This window comes from Malaclemys terrapin, chromosome 12 (assembly GCF_027887155.1).
Source record: "Malaclemys terrapin pileata isolate rMalTer1 chromosome 12, rMalTer1.hap1, whole genome shotgun sequence".
Classification (NCBI taxonomy): domain Eukaryota; kingdom Metazoa; phylum Chordata; order Testudines; family Emydidae; genus Malaclemys; species Malaclemys terrapin.
Window position 1 is genome coordinate 35,452,494 of NC_071516.1, and position 20,590 is coordinate 35,473,083.

General features: G+C 42.6%; 1 pseudogene; it reads right to left on the minus strand.

The window, feature by feature from the left end:
• Window positions 1-10,380: 10,380 nt before the first annotated feature.
• On the minus strand, window positions 10,381-11,314 carry LOC128846787 (olfactory receptor 5A1-like; annotated as a pseudogene).
• Between the last annotated feature and the right edge of the window lie 9,276 nt (window positions 11,315-20,590).

Below are 20,590 nucleotides of genomic sequence, written 5' to 3' on the forward strand. Positions count from 1 at the left end.
TCCAATTTTCATTTTTAAAAAATGTATTTATCTATTTTTAATTGCATTTCTAGGTTATTTTTTATTTTATATTACATTGTATTTTATAGTTCTTTAAATTGATTTATATTATGTCATTTTTATATTATTTCATTTTATATTATTTCATAAAGCTCTATACAATAACTTCCTGGACAACATTTTGTAGAAATTGATATGTTCCCAGGGATCATTTTGATCTTGATTGACACATTTTCCATCAGACGTTTTTATCAGCTCTACATTTTCTTCTTTGGCTAAAACAAAATTAATTCTTTCACTGTTTGTGGCTCTCTAGTCTGCCCTTACTGTCTCTCTTGTCATTGCTGATCCTTAGAGAGACAAGGTGGGTGAGGTCATGTCTTTTATTAGACTGATTTACTAATCCTTATTAACTGCTCAGTAAGGCCCTGATCCTGCACAGAGTTATGCACAAGGTTATTTTTACACCCCAGGAATATTTCTGTTCTGTCAACTTCTCCCACTGAAGTCAGAGATAAAATTTCCACTGACTTCAAGGATGGGGCCCTTTGGTTCCAATGGCATTTGGACAGCTAATGCCTTTAGCCTTCTTTGAAACTTATAGCTCAGCTCGGCAGGATTCGATTTCCATTGACAGACATTGGTAAACATCGATATCAGCTGACACTGTGAACCAACAACAAACTATATCAGCAACAGTCGGCGTTAGTGCTGCCTTCCCCACACCTTGCGCTTGCAGAGATGATGTCACTGGCCCAGTGGCCATGCATGGAGCCTTCTGCACCCAGCTGTCCTGGGAGTGAGCGAGCGGGGCTGGGACAGCAGAGCTGCTGAGGGCTCCCTGCATGGCTGTGGGGCCAGTGATACCCATCCCTGCAGGCACCAGGCACAGAGAAGGCTGCCAGAGCCGAGAGCCCCAGCCTGGTCTGCGAGGAGGAGGAGGAGGAGGAGAAGGAGGAGTGCCTCGCTGTGGGCCCACCACTGTTGAATGGCTGAATGGCTTCTGCCCATGGACAGAGCCATCCAACAACAGGGTCAGAGCAGCTGCCTTCCCTGCCCCTTGCGCTGGTGTCCTGGACCCCTCGGTAGTGCAGGGAGCCACCAGTATCTCCGCTGTCACTACTGGGAGTCCCCCCGTACCCCCGTTGTTAGTCCTACCCCAACCGCACCCCCATTGAATTTTCCCACAACAGTCAACATTAAATTAGTTAATAACTGGGGGGAAAAATCCTTAATAAAAATCAATATTAGTGGTCCAAATCACAAAAATAAAATCTCATACTGCTAAGCCTGCTCATAATCAATGTCTCCTCCCTGAGCACTGTGGACAGCAGCAGCTATCAGCTCTGCATTACCCACCTCACCTCGCTGAACTCTCAGTGCCCCGGCCAGGTCAGTGCCACCAAGAATAGTAAACTCTTTTGCGTAGCACGTAGAAGAGGTTAGAGAGGAAGGAAGGCTGCTCCAGTGTTTGAAGTGCTGGCCTTGGACTCACTCGGCAGATGTTGGTTCATTTCCCTGCTTCATCACCAGCTCCTTGTGTGATTTTGAGGCCAGATTTCCAAAGGCCGGTAGGTACCTAACAATGCACATATAGGCGCCTGAGTAGTAGCCATACCTAATGCCCATCGATTTCCAATCCCACTGGTGGGGTCTGCGTCTTGAGGTGCCCAATATACATCCATAAATCTGCCCCTCTGTGCAACAGGTCCCATTTGTGAAGCAGAGGTAATAGCATCACACGGGGTGGTGGGAGGATAGATACATTCAAGGCAGTGAGGTGCCCAGATACCAGGGTGATGGGGGCCAGATAAGGATAGGGTTACCAGATAGCAACTGTGGAAAAACGGGACAGGGGATAGGGCGTAAAAGGTGCCTATATAAGAAAAAGTCCCCAAAAATGGGACTGTCCCTTTAAAAATGGGGCATCTGGTCACCCTAGGTAAAGACCTAGGATAGACGTGACCTGTCAGGTCTTTCCTTTTCCCAAATTCAGTCATTTTGCTTTGGCTTGAGAGTTTAAGAGAGATCAGTGCCCAGTTCCCCTTGGATTCCAGTGGGGTTAGTAACCTTGCAAACCTATATTGCTTCAAACTCCTCAAGATTCAAGGAGCAGGGAGGAAAAGGTTGACTTACCTGTAAGGTGGGTCTGTCAGCAGCTGGGGTCTCTGTTGTCACTTCCTCATGCAGCATTTCAAGACCAGGATCCAGGTTACTCAGCCTGTTTTCCGTCCACACTGCATTCACCTACTTCCTCATGCCAAGTAACTGGAATGATAACCTATAAAAGCTACCGAGGGTCCGTTCCATCTCTGGTAACGTAACCCTGTGCCTCATACCCTCTGTTAAATGGGGAACATCTTTTCTGATTCATTATATATCCTTCTGTGGGAAGAGACAGTCTCCCGAGGCACGTCTGTTGTGGGGAAAGCAACAGGCAAGGGGAAGTTAGTGTTTGGTTTATTTCTAGACAATGTTGGTAGAGTTGGACTTCTAGTCTCAAAGGAAAAGTCCTGGAGAGAGGAAAAACATTTCATCCTAAAATAAATTTCTGCTTACTGGATGAATGTTATTCCCATTGTGAAGAAATTATTCTGCTGCCTATGTCCCAGTATCTTAGTTACCAAGGCTTAGCAGCCTAAGTCTCACTGAAAGTCAACAAGGCTCCTAAGTCACTTCTGAAGTTCTCTTACATGTTTTTTTTCAGAGTAACAGCCGTGTTAGTCTGTATCCGCAAAAAGAAGAACAGGAGTACTTGTGGCACCTTAGAGACAAACAAATTTATTAGAGCATAAGCTTTCGTGGACTACAGCCCACTTCTTCGGATGCATATGCATCCGAAGAAGTGGGCTGTAGTCCACGAAAGCTTATGCTCTAATAAATTTGTTTGTCTCTAAGGTGCCACAAGTACTCCTGTTCTTCTTTTTACATGTTTTTGAAAACGTTACCCAACTTTTCCTCAGATAAAATGCAGATAGAACAGGGTGCTTTACATATGTAGGTTGGGATTTTCAAAAATGGGTAACATACACAACAAGCACCCAACTGCCACTGAATTGCTAGAAGAGTTCGGCCTTTTCTCCCTTTCTCTTCTTGGATAATTTTGTGTCACCAAAGCTTTGTTCTTCATAATGCCCAAATCTGAATATTTGTGGTTCACATAATGGCTTTTTTTTAAAAAAAGAGGTTTCTTGTTTGTTATTTAATTAACCGGACAAAAATATAGCAGTTATGGATGAAATCTTATTGCTTAGCTCTTTGAAGGCTACGACTGAATATAGGGCCAGAATATATTAAAAAGGGACAGACCTGAATCATCATGAAGCTTGGCTTACATTTTTAATTCCACGTTTTAACTTCAAATGTTAAATTCCAAGTTTATCAACTCTTAATCACTTAATATTTTAACTAAACAATATGTTAACTAAAATCACTGTTTTAATGTTACTGCTGTCCATGTGTCATTCCCCATGATCAGTTGTGATTGAGAGATCCTATGAATGGACACAAAACACTGGTCTGAAACCCTGGTTGACCCTTAGTGCCCATTATACAGTGCAGACGCCCCTTCCTCGTCCCTCAGCTTCTGTTATCCCCTAGTGCCCATTATACAGTATTGCTGAACGTTCCCACCCCTGACCCTCTGCTGCCCCCTATTTCTCATTATACAGTACACCGGACATTAAGGGGACAGATAACGGGAGGTCTGACAAGAGAGACAACAGAAAGAGAAGACTCAGTTTAGTTCTTTTATTGCACAATGCTTTTGGTGACAGAGACGCAGTTACAAGGGTCACTGAGAAAATGGAGGAACACGAGAAGGAATTGGTAGAAAACATCCCCTGGGAAAGTTCTCAGGATAGTGGTTTGGCTGTAAATGAACAAGCTGGGTTTTCCCATAAAAGGCCCCAAATCCTATGAACAGTGAATGGCAGTTGGACTCCTCACACCCTTTGTTCCCAGTGTCAAATACAATTGGATGAGGTGGAGCAGACAGGGCACTGGCCTGCACTCTGGATAGTTGGTTTCCTGCCACCAGTGTGGTGACAACGCAGGAAACAGAACGCCAGGTCTGTTGGTAGCCAGAGAGCTTCAAAAGCCTCTTGCAAAAAGCCTCCCAGGAAAACTTTTCCTGGGTTTTTTATTTCTCTCCTTGCTTTGTTTACAACACTTCTTAGTGGTTACATTCTTGCGCATAGAAGAGCCAGGCAGTATACATGCACATAAGATAACGAACCCATCTCTTGAGCGCGTGAATGCCAGCTGCGAGGAAACAATCAAATCAGCCAAATAAGTTTCCCAAACACAAACGCTGGATTGAAGGTCACTCCTGCCTCGTAGCCATGGGAGCAGTTTGCCGCGCCTGTGGGCTAGCGATTCGGGAGCTATGTGTCCCTACACACCAGCATACTGAGTGATTCCGGCCCTCTGGGATTCACACACCCAGCTTGCCTGCCAGCAAACCCTGCAGGTACCCAAGTGTTTGCAGTAAATGGGCCGTAGGTGCCCCTGGCCGTACCCTGTGGAGCCCCACACCAAGCATCCGGATGCCGAGGCCCCAGAGCGACGCACAAACCTGGGGAAGTTGCGCATTCCCCTGCCTGACTCTCCTCCAGGGCCCCATCTGAAAGGGCAGGTGTCCAGAGGCTTTGAAAAATCCCACTTGGACCAGAAATATCTGGAAACAACTGGTCTTAAACTGTTGCTGAAAATGAGCAAATAAGAGGCCTGTGCTGGTGTCCTCTGTTCTGGGGCACAGGTCAGAGGGTTTCCTTTGGCTTTTCTCTTCCTTTGAATGAAGCCTGGGGATGAAATACACTCTATGAAAAAAAATTAATTACTCAATTTTGTAAAAGTAGAGTTCCATGCTGACATTGCAACCCTGTATTTTTAGAATGCAGGCATCTTATTTGTTTAGTGATGTGTGTGTATATATCTACACACCCTACACAGAATAGATGCCCAGTGTTCCAGCTGAGTCCATTTCACCTGCACCCTCTCACTGAGCACAATCTCCTCTCATTGTCTGGGCTTTCAGTAGCCACAAGTTCAAGTCTCCAACCAGCCCAGTAGTACCCACCTGTGGCCTCTTATATGGGCCATAAAAACAATGGAGTCACAGGTTTTCACAGGTCTCCCCATCTCCACTTTGTCCCAGGGCTGTGACTTTGTAAGAGCATGACTTGAAGACCAATGAAGCTCAAGGAAACACGACCTGGGGCTACAGCAGGCTTTGGTTCAGGCCCTACCCAGCCCATGTTATATCTATTTTAACACAAGGAAATTAACCGATTAGCATAGTCCAAGCATGAATTTCCTGCATGCTTTCCTCAGGGCCTCCTGGACCTCTTTGTTTCTCAGGCTGTAGATGAGGGGATTGACCAGGGGAGTCAGGACTGTGTAGATGACAAACAGAACTTTCTTGAAGTCACTCAGGAGGTCGGTGGTTGGGAATATATTGACAGTCAACAGAGTTCCATAATAAATGCTCACCACAATGAGGTGGGAGAAGCAGGTGGAAAAGCCCTTTTGCCTCGTGGTGGTGGACAGGATTCTCAGGATGGTGGTGATGATGCAGATGTAGGACATCAAAGTAAGAAGGAATGGAAACAGTGAGAAAATGCAGCTGAGTGCAACAGTCACCATTTCTGTCTGCTGAGGGTCATTGCAGGAGAGTTTTACAAGGGGGATAAAATCACACAAAAAAAAAGGTCAATACCATTGAGGCCACAGAACATTAACTGAGATATCGATAACTTTGTTATTCTATTACCTAGGAAGCCACATATCCAGGAGCCACCTGTGAGCTGCAGGCAAGACCTGTCACTCATACGGGCTGCATAGTGTAGTGGATTACATATTGCTAAATAACTATCCTGTGGCAGGGCTGCGGTGGGAGCTAGGGCCCTGCGCTTCTGACCCGTGTCAGGCCTGCGTTGGGAGCAGGAGCCATGCAACCCCGACCTGCGGAGGGGCTGTGGCTAGAGCCAGGGCTGTGCACCGCCAACCCATGGCGGGGCTGTGCCTGGAGCCGGGGCCATATGCCTCTGACCCGTGGCTTCCTCAAGCTGTGTATCCCCCTTCCCCCATGGCTCCAGTGGGATGAGGGCTGTGAGCCTGTGGCTGCCCCCCACATGTGTCCCGATATTTTATTCTTGTCATCTGGTCACCCTATGACTGAGCCCTATAGAATACACCAAAATTACTTTACACTACCTGTTGGGTGGAGCTGGCTGGAGTGGGAGCCAGTGGCTTTTCTGTGTGGGTGGTGAGAGTGGGGGTGAAAGGTGTGGCTCTGGTGCCATTTTCGACTGACCAACAGGGAGGAATTGGTTGTGAATCTGAAGGAGGAAGGCAATTCTGGGAGAAAGTGTTAGTGAAACGACAGATTTCATGAGTGTAAGGAAAAGAAGGAGTTCTGCCATTTCATATCGGAATTCCTTCAGGACTCTTGGATGAATGCCACCAGGTCCTCATGACTTATTACTGTTTAATTTATCAATTTGCTCCAAAACCTCCTCTATCGACACCTCAGTCTGGGACAGTTCTTCTGATTTGTCACGTAAGGTGAGGGGATCTTGCTCCCATCTTCTGCAGTTCAGACTGGTGCAAGGATTTCATTTAGCTCCTTGGCAACCGCTGTGTCTTCACTGAGTGCTCCTTTAGTACCTTCATTGTTCAATGGCCCCACTGATTATTTATCAGACTTCCTGTTTCTGATGTAATTATATTGAATAATTTTCTATCCTCTGCAATTTTTGCCACCTTACTGTTCACCTCTTTTTCTAGGTCTTTGATGAATATGTTGAATAGCACAGGTCCCAGTACAGATCCTTGGGGGACCCCACTGTTTACCTCTTTCCATGATGAAAACTGACTATTTATTCATATCCTCTCTTTCCTATCCTTTAACCAGTTATTGACCCATGGCAGAACCTTCCTTCTTATCCTCTGACTCCTTAGTTTGCTGTAGTGCCTTTGGTGAGGGAACTTGTCAAAGGCTTTCTGAAAGTTTGAGTATGCTATATCCCTTGGATCATCCTTGTCCATATGCTTGTTGACTCCCTGAAAGAATACTAATAGATTGGTGAGGCATGATTTACCTTTACAAGAGCCGTGATGAGTCTTCCCCAACATACTGTTCTTATCTATGTCTCTAATAACTTTATTCTTTACTATAGTTTCAACCAATTTGTATGATCCACAAGTTTGGCTTACTAGCCTGTAATTGCCAGGATTGCCTCTGGAAGCTTTTTTTAACAATAGGCGTTACATTAGCTACCCTCCAGTCATCTGTACAGAGGCTTACTTAACCTACTTAACTTACTTAACATATCAAAGTTAGTAGTTCTGCAATTTCATGAGTTCCTTCAGAGGGAACCCTTTGACTGGAGAATAGCTAATGTGGTTCCTATTTTCAAGAAGGGGAAAAAAGGTGACCCGGGTAACTACAGGCTTGTTAGTTTAACATCTGTAATATGCAAGGTCTTGCAAAAAATTTTGAAGGAGAAAGTAGTTAAAGACCTTGAGGTCAATGGTAATTGGGACAAATTACAACATGGTTTTACGAGAGGTAGATCATGCCAAACCAACCTGATCTCCTTCTTTGAGAAAGTAACAGATTTTTAGATAAAGGAAATGCGGTGGATCTAATATACCTCGATTTCTGCAAAGCATTTGATACGGTACCGCATGAGGAATTATTGGTTAAATTGGAAAAGATGGGGATCGATATGAAAATCCAGAGGTGGATAAAGAACTGGTTAAAGGGGAGACTGCAGCGGGTCGTACTGAAAGGTGAACTGTCAGGTTGGAGGGAGGTTACCAGTGGAGTTCCTCAAGGTTCGGTTTTGGGTCCAATTTTATTTAATCTATTTATTACTGACCTCAGAACCGAATGTAGGAGTGTGCTGATAAAGTTTGCGGATGACACAAAGTTGGGAGGTATTGCCAATTCGGAGAAGGATCGGGATATCCTGCAGGGAGATTTGGATGACCTTGTAGGATGAAATTTAATAGTGAGAAGTGTAAGGTTATGCATTTAGGGATGACTAACAAGAATTTTAGTTATAAGCTGGGGACGCATCGGTTGGAAGTAACGGAAGAGGAGAAGGACCTCGGAGTCCTGGTTGATCGCAGGATGACTATGAGTTGGCAATGTGACGTGGCTGTGAAAAAAGATAATGTGGTCTTGGGATGCATTAGGCAAGGTATTTCTAGTAAGGATAAGGAGGTGCTGGTTCCGTTATACAAGGCACTGGTGAGACCTCGTTTGGAGTATTGTGTGCAGTTCTGGTCTCCCATGTTTAAAAAGGATGAATTCAAACTGGAACGGGTACAGAGAAGGGCCACTAGAATGATCCCGAGGAATGGAAAACCTGTCGTATGAAAGGAGACTCAAGGAGCTCGGTTTGTTTACCTTAACCAAAAGAAGGCTGAGGGGGGATATGATTGCTCTCTTTAAATATATCAGAGGGATAAATACCAGAGAGGGAGAGGAATTATTTCAGCTCAATACTAATGTGGACACGAGAACAAATGGATATAAACTGGCCATCGGGAAGTTTAGGCTTGAAATTAGACGAAGGTTTCTAACCATCAGAGGGATGAAGTTCTGGAACAGCCTTCCAAGGGAAACAGTGGGGGCGAAAGACCTCTCTGGCTTTAAGATTAAGCTTGATAAGTTTATGGAGGGGATGGTTTGATGGGATAACGTGATTTTAGTCAATAGGTCAATAATGTACCATCGCTGGTAATTAGTAACAATGGTCAATGATGGGATATTAAAAGTTACTACAGAGAACTTTTTCCAGAGGGTCTGGCTGGAGAATCTTGCCTGCATGCTCGGGGTTCAGCTGATCGCCATATTTGGGGTCGGGAAGGAATTTTCCTCCAGGGTAGATTGGCAGAGGCCCTGGAGGTTTTTTGCCTTCCTCCGCAGCATGGGGCAGGGGTCGCTTGCTGGGCAGGGGTCGCTTGCTGGAGGATTCTCTGTGACTTGAAGTCTTTAAATCATGATTTGGGGACTCCAACAGCTGAGTCAAGGGAGAGAATTATTCCAGGAGTGGGTGGGTCAGCTTTTGTGGCCTGAATCATGCAGGAGGTCAGACTAGATGATCATAATGGTCCCTTCTGATCTTAAAGTCTATGAATCTATGAGTCTATGAGAATTCTTGGATAAATAAAATCTGGTCCTGGTGCCTTATTACTGCTAAATTTATCAGTTTGTTCCAAAACCTTCTCTATCAACACCTCAATGTGGGACAGTTCCTTTGAGTTGTGACCTAAGCTGTGAGGCTCTCCCTCCCATTCTCTACAGTGAAGACCATTGCAAAGAATTCATGTAGCTTGACCACAACAGCAATGTCTTGCTTGAGTGCTCATTTAGCACCTTGATCATCCAGGGAGACCTCTGATTGTTTGTCAGACTTAATGTTTCTGATGTACTTTTATTTTCTATAAGTTTTTGTGTCATTAGCTAATTGTCAATCAGTTACTCCCTGAATGGCCTAGACAAACATCCAAGAGAGAGAGAATGCTCAGTGCCACCTCTGAGTCCTGGCTCACCCCATCGAATAGCCCCTCTCCAGCCATGGTCATCCCTGAAGCTTCAGAGGAAGAAGTGAAAAAAAAAGCCCTCCTGGAATATGTTGATGTGGGGGGATCCCCTTCCTGATCTGTTCTGATGTCTTGTTGAAACCCTGAAGCATGACTGCTGGGAACAAAAGGCAAACAATCAGAAGCATGCCCCAGTACTGCTGAGCCCTGCCCCCCACCATCACAAGAAATGCCATCTTACAGCCACACTCATAAATTTATCCATGTCTCTCGTAAAAGTGATTAAGTTGTGTGTCCCTACTGCTCTTATTGGAAGATTCTTTCCAGAAACTCAAACCCTCTGGTGGTGAGAAACCTTCTAATTTCCATCTTGAATTTGTTCATAGCCAGTTATACCCATTTGTTTTTATACAAACAAGGAGACAGAATTAGGAGGAGGAGCTCCCATATAACTTTTACCCAGTGGTTAGGGTAGTCACCTGGGATGGGGGAGACCTCCACTTCATGTGTCTGATGAGCAGAAATGATTTAAACAGGGATCTGTCACCTCCCCTGTGCGTGTCCCGACCACTGGAATAAGGGATATCTCTCTCAATTTCTCATGTTCAAGTCCCTGTGTGTCTAGCACCCCTCCACCCCCGCCCACACATTAGTTCCAAAGAAACTATGAGGATAAGTCCAATTAACTTCAATGGATCTACACTAATTTATACCAGTCGAGGATTTGTCCCATAGTGTCAGTCAGCTACTTGAGCTGAGAATGTCCCGAACACTAGTTACCAACAAATCTACGCTCTCTGATTACAAAAAAAAAGAACATTGCTACTTGGGAAACCAGAATTTCCCCAATATTTTCCCTACAGCTGTTTTCACCTCCTTGTTTTTCAGGCTGTAGATGATGGGGTTTAACATAGGGGTCAAGATGCTGTAAGACAGAGACCATTTCATCCAGAAGCACAGAGGAGACTGAGCTGGGTTTTGTGTACTGGAAAAAACCTGTCACGTACAATAAGCCAACCACAATCAGGTGGGAGCTGCAAGTAGAGAAGGTTTTTCGCCTGCCCTCTGCAGAGGGTATTCTCAGGATGGTGGCAATAACATGAACGTAGGAGATCAGGGTGAAGAGGAAGGAACTTGATCCAAATATCACAGCGGAAGTGAGAAGCACCACTTGATTGGTGAGGGTCTCAGTGCAGGACAGTTGTAATAGACGAGGGAGCTCACAGTTGAAATGGCGGATTTGATTGGGCCCACAGAAATGCAACCTGAGGGCAAAAATGGTGTTAAGCAGGGCATAGAAGAATCCGATGGTCCATGCACCACTCACCAGCTGAACACAGATCCCTTTCCTCATTATCTCCATGTAATGCAATGGGTCACAGATGGCAGCATAGCGGTCATATGCCATAGCTGAAAGAATGAAAAGTTCTGCAGAACCTGAGAGGATGATGAAGAACATCTGGGCAAGGCAGCCATTGACAGAAATAGTTCTGTGCTCTGCTAGGAAGTTCATCAGCATTTTAGGCACTGTGACTGAGGAATAACAGATATCAGTAAAGGATAAATGGAAGAGGAAGAAGTACATGGGGGTGTGAAGGTGAGAATCAGCTCTTATCACCACCATGATCAGTATGTTCCCAACCAAAGTAACCAGGTAAATAACTAAAAACACCAGGAAGAGGAAAATCTGCATCTGTTGGTCACTGGAAAGTCCCAGGAGAATAAATTCAGTCACTGTGGTTTGATTTTCCACTGATATTTATTCAAGAAAACTGTGACCTGTAAGAACATAAATAAATAAATTAATTAAGAAAAGCCATGAAATTAACAGATGTCATAAAAATGAATTGAAATGGCTTGTGCAGATAATCTGATCAATAGGATGAATGTAAAACGAGCCCTATTCCAGTATGTAAATCATTATTTTTTTAAATTGACAAAATTTATAGAAAGAGATAGCAAGAAGCTGGTTGGAATTTGTGTGTTTTAGATTGACAATGATTTAGGCACTTACCTCTACTTTAAGTACCCAAATCCTCAATCAGGTCCAAAAGTAAGGAGCTATTGGAGAAAGGGAACTGGATACTGGGTCTCCTAGATTTGGGGTGAGGGCCTCAAACACTGGGCTATAAAGTTATCCACTCTTTTCCTGTTTCTCTATGGCCTAATAACTTTTTAATCTATACCTCTAACATATATAGAGATACAGCTTTTTTACTCCAGCTGGGGATCTGGCCGCTTTACTCCAATGGAGCTATGGCTGATTCACACTCACTGGGGATCTGGCCAATTCTATAAGAAGTACATCTTTGTCTGTTACCTGTGGTAATTTTTTTGAGTGTTAAGTATCTATAGGTTTCAGAGTAGCAGCCGTGTTAGTCTGTATCCGCAAAAAGAACAGGAGTACTTGTGGCACCTTAGAGACTAACAAATTTATTAGAGCATAAGCTTTCCTGGACTACAGGCCACTTCTTCGGATGCATAAGTGTCTATAGTATCTTCATGGATTCATCATCATCATCATCAACCCCTTGAGACTTTGAAATACTGGTTTGGGACCCAGCCTGGTATAGGTTGACAACCAAGCAAATACAGAGGATACAGACAAATTGATAAATATTATTAATGCCATAAAGAGGGCTTGAGAAGAGCTTACAACATAATCCGAGAGCAAACTAGATTAAAAATGTGCGAGGAATTTTTTTTTAAAGTACAATAGAGGAATACACAGAAAAATCAAAGAAAAAATAGCTGAGATGCTGTAATTGAGAGAACTGAAAAGTGGAAGGCCCATGGGATGCATGAACTCTGGCTGTAATGCCTTACTTTTCTAAGGAAGCTTGTTTGCTTTCCAATCACCCTGCACTTAAATGTGTGTCTTCCCCCAGCAATATCTCTATCTCTTTAGGTCACCAGCTGGGCTTGAACCCTCAGTGTACAGCACTCAGAATCTGCACCTCCACATCCTGAGCTAAAGGAGGATCTCTAAAATAACTAGCCCTCCAAATTCAAGCTACAACAGAAAAAAAAAAAAACAAGATCTTGTCTAGCATTGAAACCCAGGATCTTTCAGACCCTAAGTGAGGTTCACATTCCTAGACCAACAAGGCACCCCCTACAGCACATGCCTCCCCAACTGTTTATTTGAACAGTTTAACAGATGTTTGAAGGCTGGGTTCCTGAGATGGATAGTGACAGGAGCAACTCTTCTCAAACAAACAAACAAACAAACAAAAAAAAAACAAAAAAAAAAAAAGAAGAAGAAGAAGGCTGCAGTGATCCCATGAATTATAGACTAACCATGTGTTTTTCAACTATATAGAAATTTCTATCAACAATTGTGGCAAAGAAGATGTGGGTGGAGAGTGCCAGCTCACAATTTGCTCCTGAGCAAAAAGGCAGCACAGTAAACCTGAAAGGTACAAGGGAACACCACAAGCTGAACAGGAGGATCACAGAAGATACAAAACAAAGAAATAAAAGAATTAGCGATTGAGTGGGTAGGCTACCAGAGAGCATACAACAACGTTCCACGATCATGGATCACAGAGACACTGAAAATGCCTAAAGTTAATTCAAAGATCATTTTCTTTCTACAGCAATTTATGTTAAACAGGAACACTCAATTCTAGCAGAAAGGGACTCTTATTGATGAGATCCAAATTAAAAAAGTAATCTTTGAAGGGTATCTTTGAAGTTTCAGGGAAGAAGAACATCCAACTGAAGCAGAAGGAAATAATCCCGTAGTTGGAACCCTCCTTCCAGATGATGTTGTGTTATCCTTTCACACTGAGGATACCTCTCCGGGGGAGGGAATCCCAGTTATTAGGAAGAGACAGGTATTAGTAATGGGCGATTCAGTCATTAGAAACATAGATAGCTGGATTTGCAATGATGGGGAGAACCACGTAGTGACTTGCCTGCTTGGTGCAAAGGTTGCACATCTCTCAAGACATCTAGATAGACTTATGTGTAATGCTGTGGAGGGGCCGGTGGTTGTGGTACATGTAGGTACCAATGACATAGGGAAGGATAGGAGAGAGGTCCTGGAGGCCAAATTTAGGCTGCTAGGTAAGAGATTGAAGTCCAGGACCTCCATGGTAGAATTCTCTGAAATGCTTCCAGTTCCACATGCGGGCCAGTTAGACAAGTAGAACTGCAGGGTCTCAATGTGTGGATGAAACAATGGTGTAGGGAGGAGGGGTTTAGATTTACTAGGAACTGGGGAAATTTTGGGGAAAGGGGGAGCCTATACAGGAAGGATGGGCTCCACCTAAACCAAAATGGAACCAGATTTCTGGCACTTAAAATTAAAAAGGCCATAGAGCAATTTTTAAACTAAGGGCTGGGGGAAAGCCAACAGGTGAGGAGGAGTACGTGGTTCAGATGGAGACAACCCCTAGGGGAGGATCTATTAATGGAGATTTTCTGTGTCCTAGTAAGGAGGAGAGGATGGAAGATGATAAAATATAGGTAGGATCTGATAATAAACAGTCAAATGAAAAAAAGTCCCATTCAATTACATCATGTACTGGGAGACAGCTAAAAAATGACAAGTTTTTAAAGTGCTTATATACCAATGCTAGAAGTCTAAATAATAAGATGGGTGAACTAGAGTGTCTCATATTAAATGAGGATATTGATACAATAGGCATCACAGAAACTTGGTGGAATGAGGAAAATCAATGGGACACAGTAATACCAGGGTACAAAATATATTGGAAGGACAGAACAGGTGGTGCTGGTGGGGGAGTGGCACTATATGTGAAAGAAAGCATAGAATCAAATAAAGTAAAAATCTTAAATGAACCAAACTGTACCACAGAATCTCTATGGATAGTAATTCCATGCTCGAGTAATAAGAATATAGCAGTAGGGATATACTACCGACCACCTGACCAGGATGGTGATAGTGACTGTGAAATGCTCAGGGAGATTAGAGAGGCTATAAAAATAAAAATAAAAATCAATAATAATGAGAGATTTCAAGTATCCCCATATTGACTGGGTACATGTCACCTCAGTAAGGGATGCAGAGATAGTTTCTTGACACCTTAAATGACTGCTTCTTGGTGCAGTTAGTCCAGGAACCCACAAGAGGAGAGGCAATTCTTGATTTAGTCCTACGTGGAGCTCAGAATCAGGTCCAAGAGGTGAATATAGCTGGACCACTTGAGAATAGTGACCATAATATAATTAAATTTAATATCCCTGTGGCAGGAAAAACACCACAGCAGCCCAACACTGTAGCATTTAATTTCAGAAAGGGTAACTACACAAAAATGAGGAGGTTAGTTAAACATAAATTAAAAGGTACAGCACCAAAAGTAAAATCCCTGAAATCTGCATAGAAACTTTTAAAAGACACCATAGGAGAGGCTCAACTTAAATGTACACCCCAAATTAAAAAAAAAAAAAAAAACATAGTAAGAGAACCAAAAAAGTGCCACCATGGCTAAACAAGAAAATAAGAGAAAGAGTGAAATGCAAAAAGGCATCCTTTAAAAAGTGGAAGTTAAATCCTAGTGAAGAAAATAGAAAGGAGCATAAACTCTGGCAAATGAAGCGTAAAATTATAATTAGGAAGGCCAAAAAAAAAGAATTTGAAGAACAACTAGTCAAAGAATCAAAAATTAATAGCAAAAAAAAGGTTAAGTACCTCAGAAGTGGGAAGCCTGCTAAACAACCAGTGGGGCCACTGGATGATCGAGATGCTAAAGGAGCATTCAAAGACGATAAGGCCATTGCGGATAAACTAAATGAATTCTTTGAATCGGTCTTCATGGTTGAGGATGTGAGGGAGGTTCCCAAACCTGAGCCATTCATTTTAGGTGAGAAATCTGAGGAACTGTCCCAGATTGAGGTGTCATTAGAGGAGGTTTTGGAACAAATTGATAAACTAAACAGTAATAAGTCACCAGGACCAGATGGTATTCACCCAAGAGTTCTGAAGGAACTCAAATGTGAAATTGCAGAACTACTAACTGTAGTCTGTAACCTATCATTTAAATCAGCTGCTGTACCAAATGACTGGAGGATAATTAATGACATGCCAATTGTTTAAAATGACTCCAGAGGTGACCCTGGCAATTACAGGCTGGTAAGTCTCACTTCAGTACTAGGCAAACTGGTTGAAACTATAGTAGAGAACAAAATTGTCAGACACATAGATGAACATAATTTGTTGGGGAAGAGTCAACATGGTTTTTGTAAAGGGAAATCATGCCTCACCAATCTATTAGAATTCTTTAAGGGGGTCAACAAGCATGTGGACCAAGGGGATCCAGTGGATATAGTGTATTTCAATTTTCAGAAAGCCTTTGACGAGATCCCTCACCAAAGGCTCTTAAACAAAGTAAGCTGTCATGGGATAAGAGGGAAGATTGGTAACTGGCGCTCATGGATTCGTAACTGGTTAAAAGATAGGAAACAAAGAATAGGAATAAATGGTCAGTTTTCAGACTGGAGAGAGGTAAATAGTGGTGTCTGGAATAGGGGTAAACAGTGAGGTGGCAAAATGTGCAGATGATACAAAACTACTCAAGGTAGTTCAGTCCCAGGCATACCATGAAGAGCTACAAAAGGATTTCTCAAAACTGGGTGACTGGGCAACAAAATGGCAGATGAAATTCAGTTTTGATAAATGCAAAGTCATGCACATTGGAAAACATAATCCCAACTATACACATAAAATGCTGGGGTCTAAATTAGTTGCTACCACTCAAGAAAGAGATCTTGGAGTCATTGTGGATAGTTCTCTGAAAACATTCACTCAATGTGCAGCGGTAGTCAAAAAAGAGACTAGAAAGTTGGGAATCATTAAGAAAGGGACAGATAATAAGACAGAAAATATCATTTTGCCTCTATATAATTCCATTGTCTTCCCACATCTTGAATACTGCATACATATGTGGTCACCCCATCTCACAAAATATTGGAAAAGGTTCAGAAAAGGGCAACAAAAATGATTAGGGGTATGGAACAGCTTCTGTATGAGGAGAGATTAATAAAACGGGGACTTTTCAGCTTGGAAAAGAGACATCTACAAAATCATGACTGGTGTGGAGAAAGTAAATAAGGAAGTGTTATTTACTCCTTCTCCTAACACAGGAACTAGGGGGTCACCAAATGAAATTAATAGGCAGCAGATTTAAAGCAAACAAAAGGAAGTATTTTTTTTCACACAACACACGGTCTGTAGAACTCCTTGCCAGAGGATGTCGTGAGGCCAAGACTATAACAGGGTTCAAAGAAGAACTAGATAAGTTCAGGGAGGATAGGTCCATCAATGGCTATTAGCCAGGATGAGCAGGGATGGTGTCCCTAGCCTCTGTTTGCCAGAAGCTAGGAATGGGCGACAAGGCATGGATCACTTGATGATTACCTATTCTGTTCATTCCCACTGGGACATCTGGCATTGGCCACTGTCGGAAGACAGGATACTGAGCTGGATGGACCTTTGATCTGACTCAGTATGGCCGTTCTTATGTTCTTATTAATTAGTGCCAGTGCTGTTTGTGGTATCTATGCTGCCGTAGACATGGAAGCTCTGTGAGATAAATTGTGGTTATCATATCAGCAAAGAACAACAACCAGTTAACCATTTGTTAGACATGGATAGACTAAAACTATACGAACTGTCCCAAAAGGAGATACAGAGATGGATGACATGTGTAACAAAGTTTGGTGAAGATATAAAGCTCTGGAGTGGCTTGGTTAACTGTGTGTTTGTCATAACTATAAAGGGAAGGGTAACAGCCCTCCTGTGTACAATACTATAAAATCCCTCCTGGCCAGAGACTCCAAAATCCTTTTACCTGTAAAGGGTTAAGAAGCTCATGTAACCTGTCAGACACCTGACCCAAAGGACCAATAAGGGGACATGATACTTTCAAATCTTGGTGGGGGGAAGGCTTTTGTTTGTGCTCTTTGTTTTGGGGGAGTTCGCTCTTGGGACTAAGAGGGACCAGACATCAATCCAGGCTCTCCAAATCTTTCTGAACAAGTCTCTCATATTTCAAACGTGTAAGTAAACAGCCAGGCAAGACGTGTTAGTTTTATCTTTGTTTTCTCAACTTGTAAATATACCTTTTACTAGGGTGTTTACCTCTGTTTGCTGTAACTTTGAACCTAAGTCTAGAGGGGGGGTCCTCTGGGCTCTTTAAGTTTGATTACCCTGTAAAGTTATTTCCCATCCTGATTTTACAGAGATGATTTTTACCTTTTTCTTTAATTAAAAGCCTTCTTTTTAAGAACCTGATTGATTTTTCCTTGTTTTTAGATCCAAGAGGGTTGGATCTTGATCCACCAGGAGTTGGTGGGAGAAAGGAGGGGGGATCGTTAATTTCTCCTTGTTTTAAGATCCAAGGGGTTTGGATCTGTATTCACCAGGGAATTGGTGAAGAGTCTCTCAAGGCTACCCAGGGAAGGGAATTAGCACATTGGGAGTGGTGGCAACGGACCAGATCTAAGCTGGTAGTTAAGCTTAGACGTTTCATGCAGGCCCCCACATTTCAACCCTAAAGTTCAGAGTGTGGAAGCAGCCTTGACAGTGTTGGCATCTGTATTAGATGGGCAGACTGGTACAATCAAATGGCATACAAGTTAATGAAGGAACTATCAAGATATCTCTCAGCATGATCCTCACAAATACCTTGGAATCAGGGAACTGTCAGAGCTACAACATAACAAAGTCAAAGAATAAGTTATTGAAGAACATTAGATCAATAGCAACTATTCTAAGGACAAAATTCAAGGCTAAGAATTTGATCCAAGCCACTAATATGAGGGTGGTGCCTGTAGTACGGTACTTTGCTGGGGTGACCAAGTGGAATCACGGGGAAAAGTAAAAATTTGGCATCCAACAAGACAGCTGCTGGTAATGCAGGGTATTGATTATGAAGCAAGAGATGGACAGGGCATGTGATGGTGGAAAAAGTCTATCTGTGGAAGGAGAAAGTGATAATGAAGAATACAACATCAAAATATATGAAAAGTCAGACAGAGTAAAAAATCATCTGGTGGAGATAACAATCAATGACTGAGAGTCTATTCCAGCCCCCAAAACAGTGAAAAAAAGTAGAAAGAAATCCCCAAAGAAAGACACCACAATTTTCAACAGAAAGAAATGCACGCACAGTGGTGGTGAGAGATCAAACCTATTAGTGAGAGAACATTAACAGTCTCATGACTTCTAGAAGGATATCTGAGCAGAGAGAAAGAGATGCTCAATATGAGTGCACAAGAGAAGTCCTTAAGGCTTAATCATATAGAAGTAAGACTGACCAACAAAAACTGCTCCCTGAATTGCAGAACGCATTCGGAAAAGAAAGACAGTTGAGCCTCACTGAGAGAGACTATATGCACAGACACAGGAGGCCACCAAGTTCCTGAATTAGAATCTCTGTTGAAGTATGGATTTAAACAAACTGTGCATTATTACCACCACCAAATCGAAGGTGCTCTAGAGAACAAAGAGGCTAAGATTTTTGGGATCTGGGAATTGTCACAGATTGAGTGGTGCAGAAAAACAGGCCAAGCATGTTAACTGATATCTCCATACCAGCAGACACCATCATAATAAGAATCAAGAAGAAAAGATACTAAAGTATGAAGAACACTTCCACAAAGTAGAATGATTATTGAAAACTAGAACAAAGAGTATCCCAGCAATTATTGGAATACTTAAAGTGATCCCTAAGGGTATCACTGAGCAGCTGAAGAACACATTAGGAGTGCAAGACATCATGGTCAGTGACTTCCAGCAAACAGAACTCTCATTCTCAGGCACTGTGAGAATGTTAGGGAAAGTCAAAGGAAAATGAATGCATTCCAGCATCTAATATGCAGGAATTCTGCAGAGGGGTTAAGAAAACTCCTGATTACCCAAACCTACACAGCAGGTGCTGGGCAGGATTTATTGGTGACTCATGGGGATAAATTTTGGATAGTAGCTTTCCCCTTTTTATACTTGTATATTGTGAAAGCTATTTGTTTTTAAAAATCCCCCTTGTGTAATACTGAACATAACAGATGAATATGCCCAGCAAATACTGTCTAGGTACGGTGACATGATTTGAAACAAAGGGGTTGAATTGAAAGTTAATGGGAGATTTGTTCCTAAATCTGTTACGGTAACTCCTCGCTTAACGTGGTTACGTTCCTGAAAAATGCTACAGTACATGCCTTTGAAAATTCAATCCAATGGGACTTTGGACTCAGGGTCCTGCACATCTGAATTTCAGGCTGTTCATATATAAGAGAATCTCTCCTGCCCTCAAGGAAGTTAGCAGCTACTTAGACATTGATTTTGAGTGGAAATGGGAAATAAGTTAATGTTCTGTCCAAAGTCAAACCTATGTTTAATCCTGTAGTCTTCCAGACAGAACCTAAAACTTTTATCCATTATCACTTTATCAGACAAATGCCTGAGCAAAGAGCTGGACCTTGTATTGGAACCAAAATGATAACAAAGGCAGAGAATGCCCTACCCCTAATACGCACACACACAAACACACACTAACACTCATTCCAAAACCAGAAACTACTTCTATTACACACTAATTGAACCCAGTTTTCTCAGGGATGCCTTGAGAAAGAGAGAGAAAGAGTTGTGCAGTTTAAGTAGTCAATGCAACTCTGCACAGAGACAGACTCCTAGATAATGGGGGACAGAATCTGGTCCTTTGGAATCAAAAGGATAATAAAAGGTTAAAATGAATAAAAATATGAATCAACTCACCTGCCTCTTAAAAGTGGATCATAACTATGATGAGAGCTCCTGACCTGTGATTTTCTCTTTTTTTTTCTTAGTCTATCTACTTACTTATTGATTTGTATGTCTAATTTTTCTATCTGCTTCTGGGATACAGCATCTAAGGACATTCAATACTCTTTACCAGGAACAGTGAGACCCTTCAGTGTGTGCAGGCTTATCAGTGGGAATGGAGCAAAGACCCTTTTCTTAGCCGACTCCAAGACTAAGAGCTGATTTCTGGAGAGCTGTTTAAATGCTGTCTTGTTCCCCTGGGAC